This window comes from Dipodomys merriami, unplaced genomic scaffold (genome assembly GCF_024711535.1).
Source record: "Dipodomys merriami isolate MVZ:Mamm:240054 unplaced genomic scaffold, mDipMer1.0.p SCAF_668, whole genome shotgun sequence".
Classification (NCBI taxonomy): domain Eukaryota; kingdom Metazoa; phylum Chordata; class Mammalia; order Rodentia; family Heteromyidae; genus Dipodomys; species Dipodomys merriami.
Window position 1 is genome coordinate 446,391 of NW_027206255.1, and position 16,474 is coordinate 462,864.

The following is a 16,474-nucleotide window of genomic DNA, read 5'->3' on the forward strand; positions in this document are numbered from 1 at the left end:
GACATAGGATCTCCATCCTTTGGTAGGGGTCAGGACCTGGCTTCAAACACAGGGCCTATATTGCCATGTTGGCCTATGGCTTGCCTGGTAGCCCACCAGCCTTCAGCAGTACCAAGTTACCAACATTCTTCAACCGTGTCATTCAGAAGCAGGATGGTCACCTTGCAAAGAAAATAAATGTAAAACTGGTAGTCATCTGCAAGTTGCTAGTTTTTTTTTTCCATTTTTTTTTTTCTTGTCAGCCTTTGGGTCCCAGGAACCCAGGTTCGGCTGTGGGTCCAGTGGCTGCACCCTAGCCTGGAGTGATCAAAGCAGAGGCAGAATTGCCATGCCCTGAGTTCAAGCCCTGTGCTTGACAAAAGAAAAATACATACATACATACATACATACATACATACATACATACATACATACATACATACATACATATGTACATACATTAAAAATATATTAAAAAATCATGAGGCTCCTTGGCTTGGAATTCATGCCATTTTTTCTGCCAGGCCTGGGCTTCGAACTCAGGGTCTGGGTCAGGGTCTGGGAAAATCCTCAGCACTGTGGGGGATGGGGAAGATCACCATTCTGGAAGACAAGAAAGTCAGGCCTGTTTCTAGGGCCTGAATTCAAGTCTTAGCCCTTGAAAAAATAATATTCGTATATATTTTAAGTACATGAATTTTATTGACCTACAAATTTTTACTGCATATTACAGTTAGAGTATTCATTTTATTTTGTGTTTTATTTGTTTCTTATATATTTTAGTGAATATGATTACACATATAATATTTTTTGCATCTTATTACATAAGACATAAGTTTGCCTATGTATTCTACATCATTCCTGAGTCCCAGGAATTTCATCGATAAACCAAGTGGGAAAATTGGCTTTCCACCAGGATTAAGTTTTTGGCAGTTCTGTGACTTGAACTCAGGGCCTAGCAGGCCCACTTCATGAGTGGGTAAATAATAGCACACCAATCTGATGCAAGAGAAGTTGGCGGGCAAATTGAGGACCTGAGATCAACCCCTAGGAATGGCCGATATATAAACAGATAGATGATTAGACTGCAGTGTGTGTGTGTGTGTGTGTGTGTGTGTGTGTGTGTGTGTGTGTGTTGTTAGCTATTTTTGACCAGGGCTAACCCTCTACCACTGGAGCTACACGGCTCTACTTCTGGCTTTGTTGGCACTGAAGTTGGACAAGGATCTCAAGGACTTTCCTGCCTAGTGTGAATTTGACCATGATCCTCCTATCACAGACTTGTAAACATTAATGAGGACTGCTGAGAGTGACTGGTGCCTGCCTAATCATTGGTCTTGCTGTTCTTGGACAGACCAGTGAGTTCCCTATCCTTCAGTTAAAATGGTGGGAGCTGGAGTCCACAGTTGGCATCCTGGTCCTGCCAACTCCAAATGGAAGGAGATCCTTAGAGACACTCATTCCTTTCTATATGAATATCAATGGAACATGATGTATGTTATGATTGAATGGGCAGCTCTTTAATAATTCTAATTATACACAATTATATTATAGGACACTGATCGATTTTAATCAATACCTCATGAAGCATTTAAACAATCACGTTCATTAAATGGGGCATAATGAAATACCTAAGAATTGGGCATCACATAGTATTAAGGTGCCATTTTTTCTGCTAGGACTGGGATTGGAACTCATGGTCTGGGTAACTCTGATTCACTGTGTGGAAAGGGGAAGCTAGCCTTCTTGAAGTCAAGAAATTCATATCTGTTCCTTAGGTCTGAAATCTATCCCCAGCACTAGAATACATCTTATTTGTGTACATTTTAAATATATGATTTATATTTACATACATAGGTTGACTCCATATTGCATTCAGTGTAGTTATTCATTTTATTTTTTGTTTTATTCATGTGTTTGTGGGGCACAAGGGCAGCAAAGATGAGATTGAGAGGAAGTTGAGTGGGAACAGCTCAATTGTTTACCTTAAAATCTGATTGGATAAAGCTTAGGTGCATAATAGGGTGTGACCTTTATAGTGATTGGTAGGTTCCTTTCCCTCCCCTTCCATTGCTCGCAGATTTTCCCTTTAAAAGGTACTTGCTGTCTGGTAATTAACCAGTTCTTGCTTCACTTGACTCCCCACTGTGTCTGAATATCTCCCGGGCTAAGGGAAAGGACCAGTGGTACACTTAACATTCCCTGGCCCCATCCATCTTTCCGGGGCAAACAAAGACCCAACATGTATTGACTGTTTATTTTATTGACTAATATGGCAAAAAGAACATTGGTTACATTGATTAAATAGGATATAGCTCTGCATATGTATTCCACTTATATCTGATACCCAGGACTTCCACAGAAAAGGAAAACATGTGTCACCATCAGTTTCTTACTCCATGATTCATTGTTTGGGCGTGATGGCATCTAAACTCAAGGCCTACAGGGCCAAATTCATGAATGTGTTTGTGTCAGCATGCCATCCTGGAACAAATTGAGCTGATAGGCAGTTCCAGGATCTGAGGTCAAGCACCAAGGGTTGACAAAATAAGAACAGATTTAAATGCAGATCATAGTACACTAAGATATATATATATATATATATATATATATATATATATATATATATATATACAGAGTGCCAGAGATGTCTATCCATTGTTCAGTTATATAGACTACATTCCTACCAATTCTTGGGTATTTATTATGCCTCCATGTAATTAATGTTATTATTTTTATCTTTAATAAACTATTAAGTAAATCAGTGTCCTGAAATTATTGCGTCCCTGTGAGAAATAGTATTCTTTTAATGTTTTATGATATATTAAATAAAATCAATCAGCCGACTGAAATCATGAAGTCTAATTGTGTACAATTACCATTCATGAGCATGTCATTCAACTGTGACATTGATAACATTCCATCAATATTCCTGTGGATGGGAACGAATTTTTAGGATATCCCACCATCTGGAAGTGTCATGACTGTATTCGAACTGTAGGCCTATGTTGCCGTGTGAGACTATGGCTTCTCCAATAGCCCTTAATTAAAAAAATATTTAGCTCCCTGGTTTGTAATTCATGACATTTTTTTCTGCCAGGCCTGGGATCTGAACTCCAGGTCTGGGTACGTATGCAGCACCGTGATGGAAGGGAATCTGAACATGCTTGAACACATGAAAGTCAGGCCTGTTCTCTAGGCCTGAATTCAAGCCTAAGAGCTTGAAAACATACTCCTTATATCCAATTTAAAGATAGGATTTATGCTTCCATACACACAGTCAGACCATATTTTGTTGGGTGTGGTTATTCATTTTATTTCTTGTTTTATTCATTTATTTACCATTTATTTCATTGACTCTAATGACCCCTCTACCATTTATTACATTGTTTACATCCTATAACAGCATCCAGATTTGTAAATATGTTCTCCATCATTCCTGACACCCAGGACTATCACAGAAAAGGAAAACATGTATCACACTTGGCTTCTTACTCAAACATTAAATTTTTGGATATGCTGGGATGTGAACTCAGGGTTTAGCAAGCCCAATTCATGAATGGATGAGTGTAAACATGGCAGCCTTTAGCCAATGAAGCTGTGAGGTGGTTCCCAGGTATTGAGATCTAGCCCCAGGTTTGGCTAAAACAGTGATACATGTATAGGCAGAGGGTGGTATACAAATAAATATATATTAGTAACGAGCGCCAGAGGCATCTATCCATGATTGAATGACACCTACTACATTCCTACCAACTCTTACACATTTATTATATCACCATTGAGGGAATATTATTCTTTTCATGCATAATAACCTATTAATTAAGATCAATCAGCATCCTAGAATTATTGCATCCAATTTTAGACTAGACAGAAGCATGATGTACTCTTTCAGTTGGTATTCCTATGCAGAGGAACGAGTCTTTTGTGATCTCCTGCCATTGGTAGGTGTCAGTACTGGGATTTTTTACCCGGGGCCTATGTTCACAGGTTAGCCTATGGATTCTCTGATAGGAAGCCAGCCTTCAGGTATGGCAGGTCAGGTCCACTTTGCAGCCATGTTATTCAGACCTAGGATGGTCACTGTGCAAAGAAAAAAATGTAAAACCCTCAATCCTCTGCAGCTTGCCATTTTTTGTGCTATGCTACATATTTCTTATTCTTCCTGAAAGCCCTCTGGGCCTAGGATCCCTGGATTGGCAATGGGTCCGAGGGTGCCCCACCCTTGGGCGATTGAAGCTGAGGCAGAGTTGCCATGACCTGAGTTCAAGCCCCTTGTTGGCAAAATAAAGAATAAATAAAAACATTAATTAATTATTTAACTAAATTAAAAAAGAAATAAAGCTCCCTTGTTTTGAATTTCTACAAGTTTTCTTTCCTAGCCTGGGATTTGAACTCAGGGTCATGGTAAATATGTAGCAATGTGAAAGAAAATGCAGATTTGCCACTACTTGAGTTCAAACCCCATGCAAATCCAAAATTAAAAATTAAGTCACTGAGCTCAGCAGGGGGAGTAGTTGTGGGGATGGGAGGGAAGGAATGGTAGGGGGAAAGCAAAGGAGGAGGCAACAATGCTCAATAGGAACTGTACTATTTACCATGCTCATTTAACTGTAACCCCTCTGTACAACATATTTACAATAAAAAATGAAAAAAGTAGTGCTTAGAGAAGCATTTTGGGGGTAAGAGAAAGTGTCTGAATAGATGTACAAAATTCTACACTGCATTTTTTTTTAATGTTCAGTATGTAACTGAATAAACATAACTGCTTCCATTAAAAAATTTAAGTCACTGTCTTGGAACTGGGGCCAGTATTTCCATCATTGCTGGGATTTGATCTAACCATCCAGGTAACTCTTTTGCACCATGAATGTAGGCAAAGCTCACTGTCCTTGAGGAAAAGAAATTCAGGCTAGAGATCCCAGCGTCTGAATGAAAACCCTGCAATGGAAAAAATATTTCTATATATGTGTAATATATGATATATATTTACATCTGTATGTTTATTACATATTTTAACTTTTATTATTGATTATTTGATTATTATAACTATTATTATTGATTATTTGTATTTTTTTATTTTTTATTTTTCATTTACTTATTGTTTATTGTATTTAGTATTATTATGCACACAATATTTAGTACATGTTGTACATCTATTATAAATTTGTACACAATAATTTAGAACATTGACTTGTTTTTCATTAATATTTTATTAAGTGTTAAACATGATACATAATTAAATGGAAACATTTTTCACAGTCTTCACATGTTTAGAGTCTCTCCCATGTATGAACTTTGTCTTCTTTATCTTTATAATTTTCCTATAGGAATTTCTTTAGATGATTTTTACTCAGAAGCCTTTTATTGGGGATAGTCAAGTTGAGGGATAAAATTGTAATGGTGGGGCTAGAAATGTGGCTTAGTGGTATTGAGCTGAGTCAGCATGCATAATGGTAAGGTTTGAATCCTCAGTGCCACATACTCAGAAAAAGCCAGAAGCTGTGGAGTGGCTCAAGTGGTACAGCACTAGGCTTGAGAAAAAGGAGCTCAGAGACAGTACCCAGGCCCTTAGTTCAAGCCCCAGGTCAGGCAGAAACAACAGACCAGATGCCTGTGGCTCACAACAGGAAACTTAGCTTCTCAGGAGGCTGAGACCTGAAGACCACAGTTCAAAGACAGCCTAGGCAAGGAAAACCTGTTAGACTCTTATCTCCAATGAATGACAAAAAGACCACATGTGGTGCTGTGGGTTAAGTGGTAGAGTGTTCGCCTTGAACTGAAGGGCTCAGGGACAGTGCCCAGGCTTGAATTTGAGACCAAAAACTGGAAAAAAGTGAGGGTTAAGCAAAGTACATTGCCTGTTTGCAAATTAGAACATTCTCTGGAAAAAATGAATGTTCATGTACACCAGAATTGGAGTTAGAGTTCAAGGTTCAATTGTAGCCCATTCATATGCATAGCCTCTCAGATTCTAGCATTATAACCTTGTGTCCTACAGGTTTCTGAAAGGTCCAATGTTGAAAGGCCTAATATGCTGCCCAAGCCCTTTGTGATAAGCAGCTGACTTGTAATGCGAACATTATTACAGTTCTGAACCTAGGAGAGCACCAGTAGCTCATGCCCATCACATTAGCTCAGGAGGCTGAATTCTGAGGATCACAGGATGAAGCAAGCCAGGGCTGGAAAGTCTATGACTCTCTGACTTCTACTGCTGAAAGGTCAGATGTTCAAGAGCTTCCTGTGTTTCCCGTGGTAATGAGAAGTTGCTTGCACTCTAAATGTTCTTAGAGTTATTGAGTTATAAAGCAGGAAATAAACATCATTGACCAATCCTGGGTTCACATGAAGTTCTCAGCTTCCAAGCCCTAGTCTTGTTAGCAGGAAGAACTCCAGTGTAACAATATTTGAAGGCAGAAACCAGTTTCAAAAGCCAGACTATGCGAAGAGACCTAGGCCTACAGGATTAGGAGCTAGAATGTACACACTCAACAGGGAAGTGAGCTACAAAACCATTTCATTCATTCCAGACACAGCCAGCAATGAGGGGGAAACTTGAACATTTGTCAGAGTTACACAATGATCAGGCTTTTCTCAGCCTCTTCAAACAATGACTAATTAACCTTCCTCCCTCAGGTGAAGGAAACCTCAGGCTATCTTTAGGTTAACAATAGAGAGCCTTGCTCTTTGGTCTTAGGGAGTGGGGTTTTGACTCTCCATCTGTCAGATTTGAAGGCCTTTCTTCTCGCTCTGCCTGTCCATTCTCCTTCCTTCATTCTCCACATCATTAATGCAAATCCCCAGTCCAAAGAGAGGCAGGGTCCTTTCTCTTCTGGCTCCAAGCACCTGAGTTAGAACCTGGCTCTGCCCTCTTGACTCTGGGGCCCTTGGCTGACTGAGAAGTGGGAGACGGTCTTCCTGCTCTGTGGTTGTATGAAGAACATGTTGGTGTCCTGGCACGCTGCAGAAGGCCTCATGACTGGGGAGTGTTCCCTTCTTTCCTCCTGACATCCAAGACCAATTCTGGCTTTTTCTTGAATGTGCTACTGAGCAGTCAAACCCAGGGCTTCTTGCATGCTAGACAACACTCTCTCCCTAAATCACATTCCCAGCCCCCTCATCTTTTTCTTAATGGTAGTTTTTACATAAGTATGCTACCATTTTATGTCCTCAATTTTAATTTTCTGAATATTGGTTACTTCTAAGAAACCTGGTATTCTCTTCCGCTGCGTGACTCTTCCTGCATTGGCCTCATAATAAATTGTAAATAAATGCTGCTGAGGGTGACCTGCTTTAGGCAGATGGCTGCACAGATTGTTGTGTATGGTTGTTTGTTAACACTCCTGGACCTTGAATTCAGGATCTGGGCACAGTCTGTGAGCTGCTTTATTGAAGGCTAGCCCTCTAACACTGGAGTCATATGGCTATACTTCTGGCTTTGTTGGCCCTGAAGTTGGACAGGGTTCTCAAGGACTTTTCGGCTTAAGGTGACTTTGACCATAATCTCCTATCTCAACCTTGTAATGAGAAGTGTGATATATATAATCAGATAGACCTGTATTTGCATTTTGTATTAGATCTGCTTGAAGAATGCAGCTGCTATTCTACCCTCCCTTGAGCCCCAGAAACTCCTGGATCTGGAGTTGAAATTAACGACCCTCTGGCAGGGAGTACCTGACAAAGTACACATTCCAGATCACTTTCCCCTGTGCCTAGGATCGGAGATAGTGGCTGCTTGGCAAAACCACTTCCCCCGGGTCGGGGTCAGAGATAGTGGCCATCTGGCAACAACTTCTCCTAAGTTACCCTAGAAGTACAGTCTAATTAGTTTAGAGCACAATAGCTCACTAACCTGACCAGTTATTAGCCCCAGCCCTTTTCCCACTTTATATTGCGCCAATCTTCTGCTAGAATTATGACTTAAATTTCCCACGTGGTATATTAATTCATTGCCAATACATACTGAGGCCTTACCCCTACCAAAGAACATATGAAAAGTGTTGTAACCCTGTGCTTGGGGCCTCTCTCTGCAATCGGATATCAGTGCACAGAGGGGTCCGTGCTCGAGCTCGTCAATAAAAGACTCATTGCCGCTTGCATTGATCTTTGGTCCCTGGTGGTCTTTTGGGGGGTCTCCAAGTCTACGGGCCTTATAATAAGTATCAAGGAGGACTTCTGAGAGCCACTGGTGCCTTCCTAAACATTGGTCTTGCTGATGTTCTTGAACAGACCAGTGAGTCCCTATCCTCGGGTTGAAGTGGTGGGAGCTGGAGCCCACAGTTCGAATCCTGGTCCTGCCACCTCCAAATGGCAGGAGATCCTAAGAAACTCATTCCTATCCATATGAATACCAATGGAATGTGATGTATGTCATGATTGAATGGGACGTTCTTAAATGATTCTCGGATAAAATTGTAAACAATTAGATTATAATACACTGATCAATTTTAATTAGTACTTATGAAACATTTAAACAATCACATTCATTAAATGGAGGCATAATGAAATATATCAGAACTGGGTGTCACATGGTATAGGGGTGCCATTTTTTCTGCCAAGACTTACTTTAGTTAATTGTTATATCCCATTTTCTGAATGTAATTTGGTATATGAAACTAGGATATATTATAAATCAATTATTCAAAGTTTTTATCATAAATATTTATAGCAAAATATAGAGATAAATCTAAATTATATATATATATATATATATAAGCAAATTCCCAAAATTAAATATATTTAAACCATTAAAATTTTTAACAAAACTTAACACTTGCTGCAGTGTTCATTATGACAGGAGCCTTGTATAGAATAATTGAATTCCTCCTCCTACACATCTCTTGAACAACAAATATCTGGAATTATTTTGTTTTTGACATGTCAATCTTGACTTTATTCTTAAATGTGTGCTTATGTAAGAAGTACATGGCTTTAAATTTCATGAAAATTCTTTTATACTTACTTTTTGTTGAATTGTCTAGTTTAAGAAAATCAATTACACTTTATATATAAAACATGTTCTATGCTCCATTCAGCATGACGTACTCTAACATTGGAACAATACAGACAAGATTTGAATGGCCCCTGGGCAAGGATGATAGGCAAATTCCTGTACCATTCCATACTTTTACAACAACAGATGCTGGAGGGGATGTGGACACAAGGGAACTGTACTGCACTCTTTGTGGGAGTGTAAACTTGTTCAATCACTTTGGAAAGTAGTATGGAGGTTCCTCAAAAGACTCCACATAGAACTCCCCTATGACATAGCAATCCCACTTTTGGGCATTTACCCAAAAGATCACAAACAAGACGGTACTAAAACTATCAGCACAATCATATTTATTGCAGCATTGTTTAAGATAGCTAAGATATAGAAACAACCCCGATGCCCCTCATCAGATAGATCAAGAAAATATGCTATTTGTACTAATGAAATTCTATGCCTCCATAAGAAAGAATGGCATCGCCCAATTTGTAGAAAATGGAAAGACTTGGAAAAAAATTAAGTGAAGTAAGCCAGGTCCAAAGAAACATAGGTCCCAGGGTTTTCCTAATTTTAATAACTAATATATGTCTGGGATAAGCAGAAAAAGTCAAAATCTATGCACATATGACCAGATAAGATGATGTTAAGGGAAATGAACGCCCAAATAGGAACACAAGTGTTTTTTTTTTTCTTGCTATTGTTTCGAACGTACTTATAACAGTCTATGTGATTTTTTTTGTTTCTTTATATGTTCCTCCCTCATGCTATAACCCCTGTTTTCACTGTATTTGAATTTGGTGTGCCCACCTCTTGTATATATGCTCCTCTAATTTGGGAAGAGGAAGGAAAAAAAAATGCTTAAGTAGGGATTCAAGTTGACCCATTGTAACAATGAGATGCACAAGGCACTATGGTGAAAAATGAACTTTACAATTTAGGCAGGGGAAGGGGGGAGGGGAGTTTACTAGTAGAGGTAAGAGGGAAGGGACGGTAGACGGAAAATAAAGGAGGAGGTAACAATCATTGTTAAGAAATGTACTCATTACATGCTCATGTAAATGTGACCTCTCTGTACAGTATTTTTAAAATAGAAAAGTATGAAAATGTTCTGAGATGGGAGAGTTTATTTCCTTTATTTTACTCAAACAATATGGCTAACAAAGAAATTAATGCAAAAAACTGATATGAAGGTATTTTGAATGAATGTGTGTGTGTGCACGTGCACATGTTCTCATGCACTTGCATGTATGTTGGTGTGCTCACAGTTTGAAAAAAGGGCTTCAAAGTCTTGCTAGGCCTTTCCTCTCTAGATTGGTGAGCTACTATATGAGCTACATCTCCATTCCTAGCCCTTTGCTAACTCATTGAAATTTTTGAAAAATAATCTCATGAATTTATTTTGCCCTGATTGGCTTCCACTGCTATCCACAGATCTCTGGCTCCTGAGTAAATATGCCGAGTAGTTAGGATTACAGGTGTGACCAACCAGCACAAGGCATGCAGAGTAATTTTAAAAGTAGAAGAAAGTTTACTTCACGGGGGCCTGTTTTATCATCTCCTACTTTTATAGCATTTTGGAGTGATTATTTGTGAATTATTTTTTCATTTTTTGGATTCTTAAGAAAGTAAGTGATGATATTTAAAAGTTATTACTTTTTAAAATGGAACCTGGAAAAATGGGACAGAATATATTTGTCTTTCTTATAAGCTCAGCTCTGTGCATGATAACCCAATGTCACCAACACAGTCTGTGTTGAAGAAAAAATGTAACAGAAAAAATAACCATGGGCAATAATTGCTATGGTATTATTTCTTGGACAATATGAATATTGAATTGAGAGTGTAAGAGAATGGAGAGATTTTACCTACCTTTTGTGTATTGCTGAAAGACTTTTGGAAACTTTGACTCATTTTCTTCCTCACAGTGTGTGTTTGGGCCATGCACTTACTGCCTTTAATTACAATTTTTCCCAACACTAAAATGGTAATAACATTAGCATTATAGAAAATGTTATCTTAAGAATTAAGGAAAATAAAACTTGTGAAATACTTAACATAAACTTCCATGAATGAGTTTTGAGTTTAGCCAGCAGTTTTTTTTAAATACTAAAAAGAATGTGATAAGTATTACAGAAACCATTGCATATAGTGAGCAAACAGAAGTAATGTAATCTATTGGCCATACTCTTCTTCCAAGGAAGCCAGTTGGATTATTTCTCATGCTGTAAATCAAACTGGTTATCTTATGTCTTGAGAGTGTAAAAATATCAGGGACAAAATAATGAAGGAATGTTGTAGACTGAGGTGAAGTTCATATGAAAATGTGCAAAACTGATAAAAATTCAAAGCATCTGAGCATTATATTGTGTTTTACATCATTTAAGGTACATTGCAAAGTTAAGAAAGACCTAGAAGAATGGATTCTCTTTTCGATGTCTTATCATCGGTTCTTGGATGAACACTTTCCTCATTCTTGTAAAGGCATCATAAGATGAGGGGAACTATATTATTTTTTGTTTGCTTCTGTCCATTTATTCTTCATTTGAAATCTGAACTACTTGAGACTGAAAGAAAACAAGGAAATTAGACACGCAGTCTTTGGAAAAAACAATCATTGTGAAATAAATAAAATGTGTATGCATTTTATTTATATAGTTATATAGTTATATAGTTATATAGTCTCAAGCATAAACAGAAAATGATTAAGCAATATCATGTTATTTAAAATTGAAAATGTTAGGAGTTGCTTAATATTGTTGCTTTCTAATACCTTGAATTAATTATTGATTTTGTATTTGAAAGATTAAAGATGATATTAACAAGAAACTTGATTAAAAGTGTACAAAAGTTCTGAATAGACATGTTCTCCTTAAAGCCCTGAAAATTTCCAGTGGGCTTACAAAGTTATTTAATACCACTTCTATGCTGGTTTAATTCTTTTTGAGCAGAAGTCATTAGAGAAATGTAATTCAAAATTACTATGATACTACTTCATAATTATTGTAACTGTAAGTTCCGTTCCACCGTCCTCACAGCAAAGTCTCCACCTAGTATCTGCGTTAAGCAACTGGGACACTTGGAAGAGGTCACATCTGAATTTGATGTGGCCACACCTTTCTCCACCCATACCCTAGATAAGGCTTAGCCCAGGCCCAGAAGCTCTCTCTGCTTTTCTAGCTCTTTCTCAGCTCTCTTCTCTGTCCTCTCTCTCTCTGTTCTTTTCTAGCTCTCTCTGCTCTCTCACTCTTCTCTCTCTCTGCTCTCTCTCTGCTCTTTTCTAGCTCTGTCTGCTTTTTTCTAGCTCTTTTCTAGCTCTTTCCTCTCTCTTTCCCAGCTCTCTCTCTTTCCCAGGCCTTTCCCAGCCACGTGGAGTGCCAACCTTGCCTGGTCCCAGCAGGTCTACTGAATAAACCTACCCCTTACCTGAATACCTTGTGCGTGGTGCTGTTCTTATTTGACTACCTCATTTTAAAAACCTAACTAACTTTTATCAAAAAAATCAAAGGAATCACGTGTGGTGGTAAAGGCTTTTAACTCCAAGCATTTAGGAGGTTGGATTTAAGTCTAAGGCCAGTCTGGAGTACTGAAGAGAATAAAAACCTGCCCTTTATTACCTTTTAACAAAGGTAATAATGCTGAGAGTGGAGAAAAGGAAATTTTCTACACTCTTCAACAAAATGCAGGTTAGTATTCTCCTTGTAGAAAGTAATATGCAGCTTTCTAAAGAACTCCAAAGTTGAAATATAATCTGCCCCACCAATCAAGTGATTATTTCTCTATTTGTAACTCAAATATATTTGCAGTTCATTGTAATCATCATTCACAACAACAGCCAAAATATAAATCGAAGTTCAGTGTTCAACTACAGACTTATAAAGCAACTGTGGTACATGCACAAATATCTTTTTCTGTTTCATCCTTAAAATAGCAAGAGACTTCTCCCATTAGCCACAACTTACAATGACCTGAAAGATGTATTCTAAATGAAGAAAAATATTGTCTTCTGATCTTTGTAAACACACACACACACACACACACACACACACACACACACACACACACACACACACACACACACAAACATCAAAAATTAAGAGAGAAATTTTTAACAAGTAAAGCAACGTGGAATTGTTGGGGCATTTAGGTCACAATGTAGAAGATAGTAGATATACAGGATGAATCAGTATATAGTTGTAATGTACAACATGAGGATACAGGAGACAACACTGGCCTTACATGGTTTCCCTGATTTGCAATATCTAGTATATGTCTGAGTCAAGTAGAAAAGGTCTGATAAGGTGATGTTAGGGAAATGAACCCTTAGATATGTATTCTTTTTTTCTTTCATGCGATTGTTTCTAACACATTTATAAGACTATTTCATTGTTGTTTGTATGTCCCTTCCCCACAGTATAACCCCTGCTTTCACTGTATTTGATGTTCGGTATAATTTGTGGAGGGGAAGGGGAAAAACAAATCGTTTAAATAGGGATACAGGTGGATCCATTGCAACAATGAAATGTACAAGTCCTTATGTCGAAAACGAACTTTACAATTTTAGTGGGGGGGGGGAAGCGGGTTGGATTGGGTGGGGGGCGGAGGGAAGATGGGAAGGGATGGGAAGGGGAAACAAAGGAGGAGGCTACAATCTTGTTAAGAAGTGTACTCATTATCTTGCCCGTGTAATTGTAATCCCTCTGTACAGTATTTTCACAAAAAAAAAAAAGAAAGAAATGAATGAAGCTAAGTAAGTAGGAGTTGTTCTTATGAGTAGGGGTTGCTCTTTTTGTTGTGCTTCCCTCAGTAATGGATAAGATGAACATAATGTTGCATGCTCAATATAGAACAAAATTTCAAATTAAAATACATGATATTATCCTTGGTGTAAACTAATTATTGCAAATAAAGGAAACCACGGGACCTATGTTTCTTTGTTTAGTTTACTTCACTTAATATGATTTTTTCCAAGTTCTTCCATTTCCTTAAAAATGAGATGGTACCTTTCTTTCTGATGAAAGCATAGTATTACATTTATGTATATCTCTTTGGTGTGTGTGTGTGTGTGTGTGTGTGTGTGTGTGTGTGTGTGTGTGTGTGTGTGTGTGTGTGTGTATGTTTGTATGTGTGTGTTTCACTTTCTTGATCCATTCATCTACTGAGGGGCATCTGGGTTGATTCCATATCTTACCTAGGGTAAATACTCCTGTGATAAACATAATTGGGCTGGTAGCTTTAGAGTGGCCTTGTTTGTGGTCACTAGGGTAAATGCCCAGAAGTGGGATTACTGGGTAATTGGGGAACAGTATTGTGTACATCAAGGATAATATTAATAGTTGAGCAGAATAGCTCTAGAGCTATGTACATATGACTGTATAAGGTGATTCAAAGTTAAATCAACAAATGTTGATTTAACTTTTTGTTGTTCTTAATGTACTACGTGATTTGTTTTTATCCTTTTGTGTTTTCCCCACCTATGGTTTATCGCCTGAAGTCACTGTATTTTAATCTGATGCCCTGGGTATTGTAAATATGTTGATTTGAACTTGGGAATGGAAAGAGAAAAAACAAAATGGTGAGACAAAGGTCAAATAAGTAACCTATGCAACTGTCATACTCACAAGACAATATGTTGGAAATAATCTTGAGGGGGGGGCGTTGGGAGGGAAGAGGGTAAAAAATTGGAGAAGGGGTAACAAGTTAGAAAAGAAATGAATTCCTTGCCTTTCTTGTGTAAGTATAACCCCTCTATACTTTACCTTAACAATAGAATTTTAATAAAAAATAAAATATATGAGAGCAGCATTACAGGAGATAGGAAAGGGGGAAATACTGTAGTATAGTGCAGTAAAACAGCTGTGGAGACCAGAAATTTTACTTTTACATAGGAAGGAATAAAATAGCACACAGATTTTCAGCCTCATGTCAGTCATTACAAAGAGAAAACAAAATGCACAATCAGCAAACCAATATAGATAAAATAGAAAATTAAACAAGTTGAAGGGATGACTTGGACCAAGAATAACAAATGACACAATTAGGTAACAAATAACAAGCTGGTAAGTTTAAAAAGTATTACCCATAATTCTATTAAATGTTGTTTACATCACAATTTGTTAGCACTATAATTCAAATCACAGTTAAATAATATATCATTTTTATAATGTTATTTATTTTTGATTTCTTAATATTGAATGTTTAATATATAATTTTAATTTTAGCAGCTATAGAAAAGAAGAAAGTGAAACTAATTTTAATGATATATTTTATGAATTGTAAAACTGAGAAACATTAGAATTTAAACAAATAATTTATCATTATTGTTTTATTTCTGTGAATTAATGTAATAATTCAAAGTGTATTCTACACTTAACACTCATCTTAACATGAAATAATAAATTATTGTACATAACTCGGTTTTAGGTGGAAGGATTCAGAACTGTGGTAAAATTCACACCACACAATACACGTGGGAATGACCCCTCTCATCTAGTTTAAGTTGTGGAAATTTGATTTCTACATGAATGTAAAATTCCTGTCTAGGTGACATTTATACAAGTATATACAATTATATGCATGAGGAGTACTTCAGATGATACTTAAAAATCATATTCATTAATTAAATTTTTATGATTTTGTACCAAATAAATATTTATAGAGAGACTGAATGTCTGATTAGATGATGGTGTATGTGGGCCAGATTATGCGTATTGAGGCTTATTTTATATTCCTGATATTGTTTCTACAGTTAGATTTAATTTTCCATAACTGGGTTAAGTGTATTATATTGCATATATGAAAGTAATTCTTTGCCATTAATCCTTTGCCATTTGTCAAATACTAATATAATTTATCCATGTGTTAGAAGTAATGGAAATAACAACAGATATAAGCAAGATAAATCAGTCTGAAATAGAAAAGTATTTTCACCTTTATTTTCATAGCTGGTCCTCTTTTACACTACAGAATATTCTTGGGAAAATGTGCTCCAGGATGGCCACAACTGCAGAATATTATGGTTTGATCTATCATAAGAGAAAGAAGGATGCAGAACCTCCCTTCCAAAAGTCTGCTCCCAGGGATGTAATCTGCTTTATGGTGGTTAATTGAAAATGAACATTTTTCACAGTCAACCTTGAAAAGCCATCTTGATAGACCATTTCTGTAAGTGGATTACTACAGAGTTATTCATGGCTTTGTAAGGATGCCAGATTGCCTCATTTTGAGACAATTTTACAGGAATTTAGTCACCAGTTCTTTGTATCTTTCAGGGAAAAACCAATTGACTCTAGGCCAGGGAAGCACTGGGGCCCAGAGAAGCTACTACCTTGAATAGTAATCCTAGACCTCTAAAACTAAACACACACACACACACACACACACACACACACACACACACACACTCACACACACACACACACACACACACACACAAATCAAACAATCAAACAAACAAAAAAATTCGAGTTAGTACAACCAGTCAGGTCTGCTATCACAGCCTACTTAAAA

The 16,474-nt window shown here is 37.3% G+C and overlaps 1 non-coding gene across 1 annotated transcript; it reads left to right on the forward strand.

The window, feature by feature from the left end:
- The first annotated feature begins 9,005 nt into the window (after nucleotides 1-9,005).
- On the forward strand, nucleotides 9,006-9,108 carry LOC138815765 (U6 spliceosomal RNA). Its single transcript, XR_011368462.1, has one exon. It is a non-coding gene; the product is annotated as a U6 spliceosomal RNA (small nuclear RNA).
- Nucleotides 9,109-16,474: the final 7,366 nt, after the last annotated feature.